The sequence below is a fragment of the Kogia breviceps genome, chromosome 4 (assembly GCF_026419965.1).
Source record: "Kogia breviceps isolate mKogBre1 chromosome 4, mKogBre1 haplotype 1, whole genome shotgun sequence".
In the NCBI taxonomy this organism is placed as follows: Eukaryota; Metazoa; Chordata; class Mammalia; order Artiodactyla; family Physeteridae; genus Kogia; species Kogia breviceps.
Window position 1 is genome coordinate 74,415,521 of NC_081313.1, and position 17,199 is coordinate 74,432,719.

Below are 17,199 nucleotides of genomic sequence, written 5' to 3' on the forward strand. Positions count from 1 at the left end.
GATTGGACCACCCCTGCAAAGCATGGCACACTTCCAGAGTCACACCCCAGCTCAGGATCTCTTGTGTTTATTTTCTCAGATAAATTGTATGTAAACTCACATGACAAGAAAGAGTCATCAATGCTGAGTTCCTACTCTGCAAGCCAGCTGACATCAAGGCCAGGCCTGCTGCCACCAAAGGCTGCCAGACTAAGAGTGTGAGGAGGACCAACAGAGACAGATTCTAAAGGAACAGCGGAAAGGGGAGCTAAAGCTGTTGATCACAAGTGGTGGGGATGCTGTGAGGCACCACTGGAGGCAAAGTGGAAAAGCTGTCATGTTCCGGGTAGTGACGGGAGTGCCTGTGGGCTAAACGGGGGTGGCTCGCACGAGAGACATAATGTCACACGGCCCAAGAGTGAACGTGCAAGCAGGACTGCTAACAGCAAAAGCATTCTCCACCAGCAGCTCCTAGGCCAGGAAGGACTAAGTCATTCACACAGTGCCTATGGAACACTCGGCAGGCCTCCATTGATCTCGTGGTCTGCACTCATGCACATGGCTTGAAATACCTTCAGCTCTGTCATCTGTAAACACAAGCAAAGATCGCTCCCTCTCCCTGTGGTTAGGAAGGACAATGACAATGCCTGAACAGGCTCTGCAGGCAGGTTCAAGTTGAGGTAACAATAAAGCATTGTCTTTTATATATCCCTCCCCCACCCTATGAGACATTTTGGAGACTGGAATGTTAAACCTTCATTTTAGAATCGGGATGAAGGTGGGTGCAGTATCTCAATCTGATCAAGTTCCTACACATGTAACACAAATATTTAATGGATATCTCAAATGACACACTAATTCTCATCTCATCTCACCAAAGATGTCTCTGTTTGAATCCCGGTGCTTTGTGGGTACTTCTCTCATAATACTTATATCACTCTATTTTGAAATATAGTAATTTGCTCATCTAATTCATCTATTCATCAAACATTTCTTGAACACCTATCATGTACCATCACTGTGCTAGACATTGTCTTGTTAAAGAACAAGATAGAAAAGTTTCCTGCCTTCATGGAGTCACAGCTCAGATGATAGACATTGTAAAAGTTAAACTATTGTGAAAATTACAACTCATCTAAGTGTCAGGAAGAAATATCAGTTGCCTAGGCTGTAGCCTCTGGTCCCGCCCCACCCCCCACACACCCTGCCCCCAGTCTAGACTGAAGTGTCTACTCTGTGTATGTCCAGCAGCAGTCAGGACTATGGCTGGCACAGAGCAGATGCTTACTACACAATTTATTAAATTTGTCTAATGAGTATCAGAATAATTTTTTATAAGATTGTAAGAATAATTGTGAGAACAATTTGATCTGTGATGTTTTAAAAGTAATGTCTTTCCCTTCCCATCAGTACATTTGCTTTTCATTCCTTAAATTTAAAATATTTGAAAGTTTTGGAAAAAAACTAATATTTCTAAGAGACAGACTATTTTTAATGGGCTAGATTTTTCAGATTTGAGCTGTATTTTTGGAAATCTAGGGCAAACATTTAGTGTAGTTCACTCTAACATTTGAACCTGATTCAGAGGCCCCACTGTTTTTGATGCTTAGGCTAAAATCCTATCCTGCTTTCCTCATTTTAAGTGAAGTGCTTATGAAACCTGTGTGAGTTATTTAAGACTCTCAAATACACTTCTGAACAGGGTACAGAAAGCCAGAGTGAAAAATTATGCTGTGTGTTGAAAAGCCTGACGTATATAAGATTCCACTGACCTGAAAGGGTATGCGACGCATCTATAAGACTCAGTTACTCTTAGCGAAATAGCTTGACTACCCAAGTAAGCGGAGTGTTGTATCCTCGCGCTTTCTGGAGGTTCGCCTCTGCTCACTGGTGCTTCCAAGGCTGATAATGAGTTTCCTACAGAGTTAACGCCTAGCGCAGTAGGGGACCCCTGAACTCTGCTCCAGCATTAAAGACAGTATTGGTCTGTCCCTAAGCAAATATGATTGCAAAACATTTGGAGAATCATCCATGGACAAATCTGAAAGTATCCATAAACCCAATCCCAGAAATCTTGAAGATAATATATGTCTTTATTATAGGTTTCCTTGATTTGAGACACAGGTTTGCGTATGCATCGTTATCTAAAAATCCTCTTCTGATTGTATGCTTTGAATTTCCTCATTGCTCATGACCAGAGATAGATGATCTCTAGCAAAACTAATGGTCATACAGAGGTGATGGATGGTTTGCTAAAAACATTGAAATCTGCATTGAAATCTGTGATTGCCCCCATTTACTCTTCATAAAGGGGTGTGATTCAATCTACTGAGGATTACTTTCTTCTAAGATACTAGGACACAAAAATATATTGTGTCAACCCTCAAGGAGCTTATGTTTTAGGGAATAGAAACAAGTATTGCCCAACTAATGCTAATGCAAGACAGAAGCTAAATACAACAGCAGAAGTATGAATGGAAGACCATGAGGTCACAGGATAAAAAAAGGGGGCCCTTTGGAGGCAAAGAGATAAATCCAGCAACAGCAGGCAGTAATGTCCAGTATCTAAACTCTGTAGGCTGTGATACCAGAATGAAAGAAGGGCCTAAAAGCAGCATCAAGAAGATGATGTGCTTTACTGAATACTGCTGGAAGCAGTGAGGAGATGGAGCCAAGGAGGGCAGGGAGCTCTGCTGCCGACACAAGTTCATCCACTGGATGTATCTAACCTTTGGAAAGCAGTATCTGCATGGATTATTTATTTAGTTTAAGTTTGGGACCTTATCCTTGTGAGAATCCAGATTCTTTGGTACATTTTCAGAATTTAACAGAAAATTCTATCCTTGCCTCGGGTGGCATTTGCTGCTATAAATCATGACACGCTGGGTTTTAGCTGCAGCTGTAAGCTGAAATATGTCTCCTTTAAACTTCTACTCAGTGGTCCCAGTTCTGCCCTCAGGAACTAACAGAGATTAAGTTGAATCCCTCTTCTGTGTGGAACCCTTGAAATGTCATCATGAGGGGTCCCTTTCATTCACTTCTCCGGGTCCTCAGCTCCATGAACTATTCATGTTGATATGGACTCTGCTCCCTACGTTGTCCTGGTCATCTTCCTCTGCACATACTCGAACCTGTGACGTCTCTCCTAAAATAGGGAACCCACTCGGGGCACAAGGTTCCAGGGTGCTGTGACTAGGAAGAGTAGACAGGAAGGGCTGCCTTCCTCATCCTGTGCCCTATGCTTGTAAAGATGTCCTTGAATGGCTAGCAGTCTTTCTAAGCAGCCTCTCATACTATTGGTGCTCCTGTGTTCACAATGCACCCCCACCTGGAGACATTTATCACATGAACTTTGAAAATCCATCTGTTCCCATGCCAACTCCTTATTTAACCTCAAACTTTACATTACTTATTAGAGCAGGAGCAAAATTTCTATCACATCTCATGGGGAAAAGGAGCATTTATTACTGGAGGCCAACATCTATTGAGCTCTCATATATGCCAGATAATATTAATCATTTTAATGAATTACATCCTTTTAAAAAATTAAACTATGCATTTAATCATAAAAATAATATGAACAAACAGCAAGACATCAGACAGTATAAAAGGACATAATATGAAAATTAAATCTTACTCTTCCCTTATCACACATTTCCATGTTTTATATATCCCACCAAAATGTTTCTGTGCATATGTTATATGTATTTTAACATAAAATCTAAAATACTTTAATGTTAGACGGTTTTAATCTAACTAGTTCTTGGCAAATTTTTAAAATAAATTTATTTTATTTATTTTTGGCTGCGTTGGGTCTTTGTTGCTGGCGGGCTTTCTCTAGTTACGGCGAGTGGGGGCTACTCTTGTTTGCGGTGCGCAGGCTTCTCTTTGCAGTGGCTTCTCTTGTTGCAAAGCATGGACTCTAGGTGCACAGGCTTCAGTAGTTGTGGCACACGGGCTCAGTAGTTGTGGTTCACAGGCTCTAGAGAGCAGGCTCAGTAGTTGTGGCACACGGGCTTTGTTGCTCCGAGACATGTGGGATCTTCCTGGACCAGGGCTCGAACCCATGTCCCTTGCATTGGCAGGCAGATTCTTAACCACTGTGCCACCAGGGAAGTCCCCTTGGCAATTATTTTGCAACATCCCATACAGGGCCATAAATGTTTCCAACAGCTACATGTATTTCATTGTGTGGATGTACCACAATTTGCGTCTCATTTAATTCTAGGAACAATCCTATGCATGGGTCTTATCTTCATCATTAAACATACAGAAAACTGAGGTTTAAAGAAATTATTACCTTGCTCAATGCCACACATTTGAAAAGTAACTCAGTAAGGGTTCAAGTGCATATGTGCCTGACTCCAGTGCTTATCCATATATAACCCCTCTATGGTAGATTTCATAATATTTCACAAACATTTTTTAACTGCATAATGTGTCGTCCTTTACATTTTGCAAATGATACAATAAGATTTAAAAAGTGGCTCAAGCATTTTACTATGGCCAGAATTGTTAAAACAGCTCAGACTGTCCTGACATAGTTCAGCCTCTGGATTCCATGGACATCAGTGATTTGCCAGATCCTAATTGCAGAATGAAATAATATAGTCCATATGCATGAGCACTGTTCATTTCTATACAATTTAGAATTTTTGTTGTACAGGTGCCTTTTGTTTTTAATTTTTAAAATTTATTTCGTTTTTTTTGGCTGTGTCGGGTCTTCGATGTGTTGTTTTTATTTTTAACAGAAATTGTTATAGCATCCAGAATTATCTCAAGTCATGTATTGAAAATCTGTTTTATTTACTAAGTTTTAATATTTTTATTTACCCTATTTCAGAAAGCCATAGTTGATCCTATCTCCTGGATTCATATGCCATCATTGTTTCCGGAATAAAGCTGCTAATTGCATGCAGAAAATATTAAAACATGAATATGATTCTGCTAAACATGTCAAGTGTCAACAAAATATTGTAGGTCTGCTGTGCTTCAAACTGAGTCAAAATAGATTGCTTAAGTTTGTTCTTCTCAGTGCCTGTTTGAGAAGGTGGAAAAGATACACCTGTTTTATTAACACATTCACTGTGCACCAAGGCTGTTCATCTTTACAATAAATAAATTAAGACTTTGGGTCCTCTTGCAATTCTCAGTTCAATCTGACTGACTCTGGCACCTCTCTAATCAAATATATCCACATGATATTGTAAGCTGCATTATAGTACATTAATAGCTTGTAAAGGGAAATTGATGCAGCATGATGGACTGTTTTCCTGAAGCAGTGACAAACTTATCAATGATAGATGCACTAATGGATATGTTGAATTGCAATAAATATAAATGCAGAATAGCAATTGCAGAGCATTAAAAATGTCATCTTGTGAGTTTAGGTATTTATGAGGCTGAGCCAGCTGGAAACATGAGTGGTGCATTCCTATGAGTCGCCGCAACTCTGAGGTTCCAAGGAAAGCAGAGGCCCTTTCATCAAACAGGTCAGGCTGCCGGCAAATTGTTGTCACAGCTGTGCCATTGTCAATTAGGCCTCCAATGACTCAGCCCTTTGTTTTTTTCCTGCTTGCACATCTCACCCCACCTTTTCTTTGGGCTTGGGTGCTTCATTCCTGCAAGCTTTCCAATACATTTCCCCTCGGTGACTCTTCTCACATGCTCTGATTCATCTTCCAGGCATTGATCTAAAACTCAGAGAAGTGACATCGGGGAAGCATCTCAGCTACTTCAAAAGGCACTACTATTCCTTCTGGGCTATTTTGGCATGTCAAACCCAACAAGCCAAGCCGAAATGCTCCATGCTGTTACATATTTGCCTCTGATGTGTCTGGTGCACCTGCCCAGCCTTTCTGAACCCTAAGGACTCTGTTTGATGTCAGCAAAATCCAGCAGGACAGCAGGGTCCAGGATGCAGTGGAGGACAGAGGCATCTCCCATGGTTTTCGTCACGCTCAAGCAAAAACCACAGCATCAGGACCACGTCACAGACACACTGAGTGTTTTAGACAGTAAGGGAATGGACCTGGAATTATGTTTGGGGAGACCCAGTTATTGGTTAAGGAATTTTTTGAAACATGCTGGAGTGGCAGATTAAGAGATAGCAACATTTTTTAGCATGTGCCAATCTCAGTCTCAGGTTTGATAACAGGGTGTGTTATAGTTACCGAAATATGCCCTTTTCATTTCTTGGGCTTTCATCTGCATCCAGTGTTCTCATAAATTGGTGCTGATTTGTTGTCAGCATATTAAAGTAAATTACTCAATACTTTTTGGAATCAGTTGTCACCACATGCTCTTGATGTGCTCTTAATAGAATATTATCAAACTGAGGTTATTTTAGAAGATTACTAGACTTGCCAAAATAAAATAAAAACTTGGCAATTATAATTTAGTTTTGTATGACAATAAGTTAGTTTGCTTGTCATTGATTCTGCTTACCGTCACAAAACCATCATTACTAAACTCTGTATTAATATTAGTGGTGTTCCTCTGTCATTGTTTTTCAATAATATAGCATAAGTAACAGAATTAAAGAGAACAGCAATGTCCTACACATTGTAATAAAAATAACGGCATGATATTTTTAGTCTAAACATCTAAAAGCCTACACATAAATACAAAGTAAAGGAATCTCATAAACCTGACCCTTCAATGTATTCTGGTTGATTGTTTAATCAATTGTGAAATATGTAGACACCACCTCTGCCTTAAAATCAAACTTCAATACTAAATCTCACCCAAACTTGTATCAAGTATTTTGATTTTTTTTTCATATCTAAGGCAAACTATCAAGGACATTTCACCCCAAATTAGTAAATGGAAGGAAAATGTCAAAGAAAATTATGAGAGAGATAACTTTATTGGAATTCCCTCCACTATTATTAGTCCTCAAATTCAGTTAAACAACTTTTTATTAAATACCAGTTATAATTCAACTTTTTAATCTCTGGTGATGAAAAAGCTATCCACTGAGTAAATATTTATTGGGTATCTGTTATGTGTCAAGCAAGGAATATAAAGGAACAAGCAAGATTCTGCCCTCATGGGGTCTTATATTATGCCAAGGTAAAGGGGAAGATAGAATACACATTTTAATGTAAACAATAAAAAAAATTAGATATTGATGAGCATAATGCAATGCAAAGAATTAAAATAGGGTGATGTCAGGCAGTAATAGGCTGCCTTTCTTAGAATGGTCAGGAAAAGCCTCTCTGAGGTGGATATTTAAGTTGAAAATTACAAATGATGACAAGAAGTCAGTCACATGAACAAAAAGGGGGAGGATTTCAAGTAGCAGAATAGTTGATGCAAAGATCTTGAGACAGAAGACAAATTTGACAAGTTCAAGGATCAGAAAGGCCAATTTGACAGGACCATAGATTCTTTGAGTCAAGACAGTTTTATTCTAATTATGCCATTTTTCTTTAAAGAACTTAATTCTTTATTCAAGACAAAGAAGTCACTGCCGTGGTATCTCTCTCTCTGTAAACTGCGTGTGTGTGTGTGTGTGTGTGTGTGTGTGTGTGTGTGTGAGTGTGTACCGAATACCGAAGCCTTACTCACTGTTTTCCTGTACTTGTTTCTGCCTTTTCTCTTCAATAGCCTTGGGTCTTGAGCCGCTGTGGGAGATGACTCTCCTCTAAAGGCCAGTTCTCAGCCTTAAGGACACCTAGAAGGATAAACAGCCTTAAGGATATCTAGGTAGGTTAACTTGGGAATATGGAAGCTTGATTCAGAACAGACATGCCAGAATGCTCTGAGCATATTGGCCCTCTAAAGAGTTTCTGTACCTTGAGCCAGCTGAGACAGAAAGCAGCCTCTTGCAGCCATATTAGAGCATGTTGTCAGAATTTTCAAGGGCATGACAGAAGATATGGGCCTCATGTTCCCTGAATATAGGACAGTTCTGTTCTCTGGAAAGAATTTTAGCTTGATGAATTCCTTGTTTGAAATCCTGATAAGTAAATCTCTGTTAATGGAGTGATAGTATTGCTGCCTTTTATATATCCCTAGATTTTAATGAAGTCATTAAATTCATTTTTAAAAGAAGATAAAGCCAGATATCAACCTTGACCTTGAGCGTCTCATTGACAATCACTTTTCATATAATAGAAAACATAACTTTGAATGACAATTTTTGGTTAATTTTTCCATGGGGGAAAGAAATAAGTTAATCACTTTATGACTCAGTTCCCTCATCTATCAAATGAGCAAATTTGTTTAGACCTGCTAAGGTCCCTCACATTGCTAACATTTATAACTAATAAAATATAAACTATTATATAAATGTAGACTTCTATTGTGTTCATTGTTAGTAATAAAGGAATTCCATGCATACATATACCAGAAATTATATTGTATATAACTCTGCAGGACTCAGATAATAGTAAGGTGTTTATTGCAGCAATGTTGTGAAGAATGGCAGCAGAGAAACTGCTACTGAAACAAGAATGGAAACAGGAACTGAATTATATACATAGATGAAATCTGTCAATTAATTCAGTTTCCATTTGATTGTTATTCTTTTAATCTGGACTTCTCAACTACATAAAACAGTTTCAAAATTACTATTTTATTAGATATTTTCCCTAGGCATTGTTGACTTGTAGTTCATGGAATTCCATGGTAGCCCCCATGTTGTGTTTCTGTATAACCTTAGAAGTAGGCTTTAAAAAGTGATGATTTGTGAGGTCTCATAACGGGCCTTAAGGGCTCCTTCCTGTAACTGTCCTTTGTGAAAATATCTCAGAGAAATCCAATGGTCTCTCAGCTATTTTCTGATGCCAGTTCACCTGTCTTCCTAAAAGTGAAGTAGAATCTACACAGTTTCTCCAAGTTGCCTACATATACTAGGCACTCCAACTCTATTTAGTATCGCATTCAAGTATTCACAAGGATTAAATATCTACTCTGTGCCAAGGATTATGCCAGGTCCTGGAAACACAAAGAAGCAATTAGAGAATTCACATGTAGACTCATTTACCCAAGGAGTAAAATTTTAATTTAAAATATGACTTGGCATAATAGACCTTCAGTCCATATCGTTGAAAGAAAAAATTAAAAATAGCCTTTGGCACCTTCCTGAGTAGACCATAAAGAGTAAAGGATAGAAGGAAAACTAAATGCTTACCTCAGAAGGTAGTACAGTTTGATTATAACTCATTTTTACTGTTGTATAACTCATTCTCAGAGCAGTTAAGTTTGGGGTTGCGATATTCTCATTCCAAACCAGCTTGGCCACAACTTGCTTTCATATTAAGGGTCAACAAAGAAAACCCTGGAGATAGCACAGCCACCTGACAAGTTTCACATTAGGACAAGACCTATGCAACTAGCTGGTGCTGAGTCTTGGTTCACTGCACATGGCTACAGATATGGAACCTTGAAAGCGAGACTCCAAGCAGGGTCACTTCCATATGGGTGCCAAGAAAGAGAAGGGGCCGATGAGTGGAAGCTGGTAGCAGAATGAGAAATGCAGCAGTGAGCACACGCCAGTGATGAGATATTTTCTCTCTTCTGCTCTTCTAATAGTTATAACAGCAGTGGCAGAGACCCCTAAAGGGTGCTAGAGAAAAGGGCAGGAACCTGGGCATAGAGGCTCTTGCTCCAGGTTGAAACAGTTTATTTCAAAGGGCAGGAAGTACAAAACTGGAGCATCTAGAAGCAGCTCACCATTTGAAGAAGGGAGAGGGATTGTACCTGTCTTCTCTATTTGCTTATTCAAAAATATACAAATAGCATTAAAATCCCGATTCATTGTCAAAATGTCAGCAAAACATAGAATTTGAGTGAGTCTCATAAAATAGCTCAATTGTTTCCATAAACATTTTGAATTTATTCCTAATAAGACTAATAGCTTAATACAGTATTTTTAGGATATGAATCTTATTTCCTAAGGCCACATCTTTACATCTATACTGATATAATCATTCTAAGAACTATTGCAGTCTTGACTTCCAAGCACAAGATTAAATAAACTCTACAGAGAGGGGTGAACAACAAAGATCCAAAAGTTTCTGACCAACACACTTTGGTGATGCATCAGCCCAACTAGTTTGATCAAAAATTTCAACGAAAATAATTCATTCTTTACTGTCAATGTACAGTTTAAAACTTATGTTTCAGATTAAAAGCACTACATCTGGTTCTCTTATTCCAGCTCAGCAGCAAAAAAGGATAAAATAAGATTGTTTTTAGAGACGCAAAAGCATGTTCACAGAGTGTACTTTGGCCATTCTTGCCTTGCCTTTCACGGAGGCATGTGTTTATGTCAGTACCTCTGCATGACATCAGTACCCAGAAGATAAACACAGTCGTAAAAGGAGAAGTATCACTGCTCCTTGCCTGCTCACCAGAACATTCATTCAACCTATTAACATTTATTAAACATCTTCTATGTCACAGAAATTGTACTAAATTCTGGTTAATGAAAAAAAATATAGCCCTTGTTTTCAAATAGTTCACAGTCTTTTGAAGGAAATGACAAGCTGACAGACTAGAAACATGTACAGTCCTGAGGATAAAGAGGGGTGGGTGAAGGTGGGGTCAGAAAAGTCTTCCTGACAGCTTTAGCTGAGTGTTGAAGGTTAAGTTCAAATTAGCCAGGTAAGGAACAGGAGTAAGTGTTCCAGGTAGAGGGACCAGTATGTGCCAAGACTCAGAGGTGTGAGAAGCTGCAGAGAGGGTGAGAGAGGAGTCCTGTAGTCCGCACTAGGAAGTATGAGTCTTTAGCCAAAGGTAATGGAGAGCCACTTTAGGAAATTAATAGTATCAGATTTGCGCTTTTGAGAAAGCTGTCTGACAACTTGCACGGGATGCGATAAAGATACTACACACTGGACACAATTAGAGGCTAGTGCAAGAATTCAAACAAGGCACTGGGAAGGTCTGAATTTCTTCAAACTCTTATCAACATCATCGTTAATAGTTTTGAGAGTTTAAAACATGGTAAGCACTGTATGTACATTATCTCACTTGATCCACACAATAATAGTGCCATGTTTATGCCCATTTTACAGCTGGCAAAAGTAGGTAAGAAACTTGCCCTCACGAAGTAGTAATTAGAAAAGTCAAGACTGAAACCCAGCAAGTTTGATATTAGCACCTCATGCTTAAAGATAATGCCGCACTACTTCACGTGATTTACTGAATCTGAAGAGAAGGTGATCTACCGCTTTCTGGATATAAAGCAATCAGGTGCTAATGAGGCGGGGAGGAGACTAGGATTCCCTTAATAATCAGGCAGCCTCCAAAATAATGAGTCCTCCACCACTATGTGCTCAGCAGAGACAAAAGGGGACAAATATTTTAAAATATATAGCATAAGAACATGTTTTGTGACCAATAAATGAAGGTTAAAAACATCAAACTCGTAACTAGAAACCTACCATACGTTTTATCTGAAAGAAAAAAAGTCAAAAGCAATCAGTTGCTCTCTTTACTCATAGGCCTTTGAACTATGATTTTATTTTAATGCCCCAGATTTTATTCCTAACAGTTGTAGGGTTACATGATTCCAACTTGCTCCCTTTTGACTAATCCATTCTCTATGAAAAGAATGTTATATTCATATTACCGTACATATGTTACATTATCAAAATACTGACTATTAAACTTAGTATTTCATTATTTTGAAAAAATATGGCAATAGCATTCTATCATAAAACGCACTTTATTTGAGGTGACAGTTTCCAGACGCACTCATCCAAACGAGAACTTCATCATTTCTGGCAAGGATCCCAGCGATGGTCTCCATAACTCAAAACTTAAATATCACTTTTGTTCAGGACCAACTATTGTAATATTGCCAAAAATGCTCGAAATGCACATACCCCCAAATCAATCTTAGGAACAAGAGTGGATATAGCAGGTAAGAATCTAATCTCTAATTTCAAATACACTTAACATACAGAGACGTATCCCTAGATGCACAGATAAGACTTTGACCACAAACGAGATGCAGTATTTGTCAATATCCCAGTATTCTTTGTCTACTTTTTATTGAACAGGAATTCCCTTTTCTACATGTAAAATTAACCTATTCCACATTTTCTAAAGTAAAGAACCTCAAACTATATTTAATGAAAATCCAAAAGCAGAGTAAATCATGCTTATTTCAGTCCTTACTAATTAAAAAATAAATTTAAATACTGAAGTACAAATAAAATCAATGCACTGAAAGTCTTGAATTATATTACGAACACAGATACTTCCTACTGCTGTCACTTAACTTCGGTTAGCCTTAACTTCGGTTAGTCTTAAATATTACTTCAACAACATGAGGTTAAGTTTTGGTTTTCAAATTATTTTGAAGCTGAATGGAGAAGTTATATGCCATGTGTTGGACTGTAAGCCTTTTGAGAGTAGGGACCACGTCCATTCATTACTTTTAGGCCTAGCCCGATAATGCCTTCCACCTGAACATCGCTCACTAAATATTGGTTAAATGGAAAAGTGAACGGAAGATTGAATGAAATAATGAAATAAAAAAGAATGTAAACAATATGTTGATGATTCAGGCAAAAGCTCTTCTTTTGTAAGAGAAAAAGGAAGATTCAAAACCTGGGTTATCAATTTTCCACTATAATTGAACTCATAGGATAATTTGACTTAAATTCACAAGATAATGTCTCTCCAGTTACAGACACAATAATCTGATATGGGCACAGTGCCAGCATTAACACTGGAGCACTGTGATCCCTCAGAATTAGCACTGTTTTCTTGGACTTTGTGTTCTTTCCCATAAGATTATTTCTTACCACTGTTTAGCATTTATATTTATGTCTGTTCATATCCATTTCTCTAAGTAACCAATGTGATCAATGAAATGTCTCTATTTTGATCAAGATAATATAAAATTGAATTAAACTACATTTAGTCCCAATTTCTGATTGACAAATTTCTTATCAGTACTATAGGTTTAAAAATACTTGCTAAATTAGCTTGAGACCTATCTTCTTACATGTTTATTTTCTTGTCATTTAAAAAGATAACTCTTTTTCTGACTTAAGAAATTTGAAATAAAAAATGCATGCTTATCTTGTAATCTAGACCATAAATCTGTGGTATTTTTATTTCATCTTTATAATCAACATATTTTCTTATCTTAAAAAAGAAACAAAAATAAAATTAATCACAAAGGAAATGGGGAATAAATATTGTTAAAAACACAAAATACTACTATATGGGAACACAGGTCAGGGAATGAACTAAGATCTACTTAGAATTAAAAATTAAACTATCTTTTCCTGACATGATTCCAGGAACTTTATGAAATATTTGTCCCTATTATTAACTCTTATAACTTTCATGGTTGTATGGTTTTTAATTATTTCACAGCATGGCATGAACTGAATTCTCTAGAGGCAAATACTCATGAATCCATCACCCAGCATTTACTTGGAAAAAATAAGTGAAAAGAGCATTTTAGTACAACATTTCATGTAAATAAATGTCTTGGGTATTTTCATAAACTCCAAAGATTCAAGTTAAAAAAAAATGACATTCTCATTTTTGCTCAAATATTTTTTGATCACCTTCTACAATTTGACTCAAACTTCACATTCATTTTTGTATTAGAATCCTTAGTATGCAAAGTTCAACATATTACTTCATTGTCTTTGAATCACTGAAAAATTTTAGGATTCAATACAACAAAGTTTAACTTACCTTAAAAGACACTGGTTTTCATGACCTCTTGTTAAGACAAACTAGGTTCTCTGGCCAAAAGCAATACAGAGACTGCCCTGTCTTCTCTTCTCTCAGACCCAGTGGGTTGATGGTTCCCTCTCTGTCTGTGATAAGCACTGCGGAAGACTCTCAGAGTTTGTCCTCACTCCTGATGCCACACACCTTTTCTTGGCACTTCATCTGGTCCCAAGGGAAAATTCCTGCGGAAATTTTCTTCTCCATAATCTCTTGACAGATGGCTCTGCTGGCAAGAGCCTCAACTCTTAGGAGCGCTCTAATAGGCTTTTATTCTCCTGCACTGCCTCCTCACAGGTTTTATTTTTTTAATTGCACATTGGTTAATGCCTCAATGTCCTGACAGGCCACAGCATCCTTGCCCCCTTGGAGTACTCCCAGCTAATCTGCTTTTCTGTTTTTCATTTCAGTAAATTTGCAAAGCTAGTTTCCTTTTAATGTTCCATTATTTTTCTGCTCCTATACACAAAGGCAGTTGGGAAAAAAAGGCTCAAGTATTTACTTTAAAGCGGAAACTGAATAAATATTGAACTGTTCAGATACAAATAAAGCAGTTTTGTATGGGCACTGATAAAGTTGTAAACCAGAAGAAACAAAATCTTACAAATACCAGTTTCCTTCACATTTCATGCTTTCCTCTGAAAAATGCCTTTCTTATGCACTTTGTTTTCACTCCCTCTCTCTCACCCACCCTCATCTTTTTGGGGAAATAAAAAGGAAACATACCCTGAAATCAGAGGTTCAATTGTCATCTAGATGATTTACTTAAGATAGTAAAAAGAACACTCAATTCTTTCAACCTTATCCTTAAATGTGGTGAAAATAGGGATGATTCAAATATGGATAGCAAACTGAAATGCCTATAAATTTAGGCAAGATATTTCAGCCAAGTATGAAGTGTGGAGTGGTGGGACATGGCAAGCTGGATCACGTGTGCCATTTTCAGAGGACAGCGGCTGCTCGTCTCCAGCCCGTCACTGTCTGGTAGGGACTCAAACTCTGCATTGTGAGAGCTATCTGTTTTTTCAACAAAACCCCCATATCTGACTTTTATATGTGAAAAATCTCATGCTTTTTAAATCTTAGCAGAAACTATGGCAACTAGTCCAACACCTGTGGCCCAGCCTCAGCCTCATTTTGACCTAGAGCATACTGAAATGAGACTAATGCCAACACAAAAGGACTGCCCCTTATTAGTTATGCTCTTTTCTCATATGTGAAATGATGATAAAAATGTAGACTCGTTAAAACAAGTAAAAAAATACATAATAATCCTTATTAAAGAAGTTAGGAATCCTTATCAAAGAAGTTAGGAAGGGCATTAGCCCAAGAACAGGTAAATGGTGTGGGCAAAGTGGAGCTCAAATCTGGAGAAGGACCAGGTTTATTAAAAATAATAATTAAAAAGCAATTTAATGAGTCATAAATTTTATTTTATTTTATTTAGATTTCTCTCTACCTAACAATAATCTATGTAATAATTAGCTTTTTCCTAATTTCACAACTCATGCTAAATGCAGAAAAGAAACTTTTTAAAATTCTAATTCCATACTAGTAAAATATTATAGTCTTCTTGAGTGTGTCTATATATGTACACATATTTATACATAATTTTACACACTTATATTTTATATTATATACATATACACTGACCTTTCTTTATAAAAGTATACTGTATAATATTGTAACATATTATTTAACTTTCACATACTAATATATTAGTAGTCTGTTGTTTTCGCTCAAGACTAAATAGGATAATTTTCCCTATTTCAATAAATAATCTTCCCACAATGTGATATTCAAATGGTATCCCATTGTTTAGATGTAACATAATTTATCTGGCCAATCCCCTATCACCAGGTAAATTTTTTCAATTTTTTTTTTTTTACAATGAAGTGTCTATAATTAACAACTGTTCGCTTATCTTTGTGCACATCTATTATATCTTATCGTGTCAAAATATATGCATATTTTCCTTCCAAAAGATTGTGCCAATTTACAGTCCTCTAACTGTGATAAGTGAATTCATTTCCCTGCATTCTCAACAAAATTGGATATAATCCCTCTAATTACTTTAGGTGGAAAATAGATTGTGCAGTATTTTAAACCTTATAAAAAATCTTTTTCACATATACCAGCTGAATTACTATTTTCCTTAATGTTTTTTCTCTTGACTGACTGGCAGGACAGGTTTATCTAGCACTTCTTGGATCCAGCAAACTCTAATACGGGGCAATGGGAACCATCCAGAGATGGATCTGTGGTCTGTCAGCTAAAGTGTCTGCACCCCTGCCAGCAGCAATGCGCCTTTCTCTCTCTTTGGGGCCCTGATAACCCAGCAGTCATCAGACACTTCACACATTGGTACTTGGGATGGTGAATTTTATGTCAACTTGACTGGGCCACAGGGTGCCCAGATATTTGATTTAACATTATTTCTGGGTTTGTCTTTGCTGGTGTGTTAAGAGACTAGAATTTGAATCAATTGTCTGGGTTAAGCAGATTGCCCTCCCCAATGTGGGTAGGTGTCAACAAATCCCTTAAGCTCCTGAATACAACAAAAAGGCAGAGGAAGGGAGAAGTTGTTCTCTGCCTGACTGTTGAGCTGGGACATTGGTCTTCTCTTGCTTTGGGACTGGCACTTACACCATCAGTGCTCCAGTTCTCAGGCCTTCAGGCTTGGGCTGGAACTATACCATTGGCTTTCCTGGATCTCCAGCTTGTGGGTGGAAGACTGTGGGACTTCTCAGCCTCCTTTATCACATGAGCTAATACTTCATGATAAATAAATCTCTCTCTCAATAGATAGACAGATACATATCATGTTAGTGATATAGATATAGATTATATAAATAAAACCTAATACCCAGACTGACACAGTATTATTAAGATAATCAAAAAGTGGGGAAATTTGTCAGCTGGTAAGTTCTTTTCAATAAGTAGACTTTAAAAATCAATCAAAATCAACTCATTGTAACATACACATAACTGGGAAGAGAAATGTGAAATCAAGACTAGTGGCCATTGCAGCCTTGTTCAGCAGTGTAAGTAATACATATTCTGGACAAAATATTCTAGATACTCTGGACAGAAACATCCTTCTATAGGGTATGGTTTTGGAAGGACCTACTTGGTTCAGTAGTTGCCATATGCAGGGTCCTTTCTAACTGTTCTCAGAAGCTAATCAATCTCTCTGAGAAAACTCAATCTCCCCTCTGAGAAGTGATTCCTCTCAATGGACCCAGAATCACTGAGTGACTTTGGACAAATAATCTCCTGTACTTCAGTTTCCACTCTGTAAGATGAGAATGATAATTGTAGTACCTATCTCGTACTTGGTATCATAAAGACTAAATATAAATTGCTTAGATGACTGCCTGATATAGATAAGACATAATTTTTTTTACTGTTATCAACTGTACTTTCTATAAGTTTCTCTAGTTTCACAAACCTGAGTATAATAATTTATCTTTGATGTAACCCCAAAAGTGAATTTTTTGAGATCAA

At 37.4% G+C, this 17,199-nt stretch overlaps 1 long non-coding RNA gene across 2 annotated transcripts in view; it reads right to left on the reverse strand.

Moving 5' to 3' along the window:
- Positions 1-14,006, reverse strand: part of LOC136794165 (uncharacterized) — a 905,160-nt gene extending 891,154 nt beyond the window's left edge. The window contains exons 1-2 of one of the 2 annotated variants that reach the window (XR_010840534.1): positions 13,657-13,890; positions 7,552-7,657 (exon numbers count right to left, since the gene is read on the reverse strand). This is a non-coding gene — a long non-coding RNA (uncharacterized lncRNA). Of the gene's footprint in view, positions 1-7,551; positions 7,658-13,656 lie in introns of both variants that reach the window. The other variant, XR_010840535.1, reaches the window with a different exon arrangement.
- Positions 14,007-17,199: the final 3,193 nt, after the last annotated feature.